At 43.0% G+C, this 649-nt stretch overlaps 1 non-coding gene across 1 annotated transcript; it reads left to right on the top strand.

Annotated features, from left to right (window-relative positions):
* The first annotated feature begins 213 nt into the window (after positions 1–213).
* On the top strand, positions 214–320 carry LOC116144744. The gene has a single exon (XR_004130317.1). It is a non-coding gene; the product is annotated as a small nucleolar RNA R71 (small nucleolar RNA).
* Positions 321–649: the final 329 nt, after the last annotated feature.

Raw genomic sequence — 649 nt, 5'->3', positions numbered from 1 at the left:
GTGAAGGCATCAACTTCATGAAGACCCGACAATTTTCTTTGTGTTACTCTCTCATTTGGTCTTTGATAGTTGTTGCTTGCCCAAACCTCAAGCAACTCATAAGCCTCCTCTGGTGTCTTACTCTGCAAGGTTCCCCCTGATGCTGCATCCACCATGGTTTGCACATTACCCATCAGTCCATTGTAGAATGTTTGGACTTGAAGCTGAACTGGCAACCCATGGTGTGGACATTTCCTCATTAACTCCTTGTGCCTCTGCCAAGCCTCATACAATGACTCGGACTCATCTTGTAGAAATGATGTGATATCATTTCTGAGTTTTGCTAATTTAGTTGGAGGGAAGAACTTGGCCAGGAACTTCTGTGCTAGATCATTCCAAGTTGTGATAGTTCCCAGTGATAGTGCCATTAACCACCCCTTAGCTTTATCCCCCAATGAGAATGGGAATAACCTCAGTCTAATGGCATCATCTGATACTCCGTTCGATTTGAAGGTGTCACAAATTTCCAAGAAATTTGCAATATGCTGATTCAGATCTTCCTTCAAATCACCATTAAACCTTACCGACTGTTGGATATTTGGATGATTATCAGCTTAATCTCAAAGTTGTTGGCTTGCACCATAGGCCTAGTAATACTCGACCCACTGCC

Source organism: Pistacia vera, unplaced genomic scaffold, assembly GCF_008641045.1.
Source record: "Pistacia vera cultivar Batoury unplaced genomic scaffold, PisVer_v2 Contig454, whole genome shotgun sequence".
Taxonomy (NCBI): domain Eukaryota; kingdom Viridiplantae; phylum Streptophyta; class Magnoliopsida; order Sapindales; family Anacardiaceae; genus Pistacia; species Pistacia vera.
This window is presented reverse-complemented; position numbering and strand designations above follow the sequence as displayed.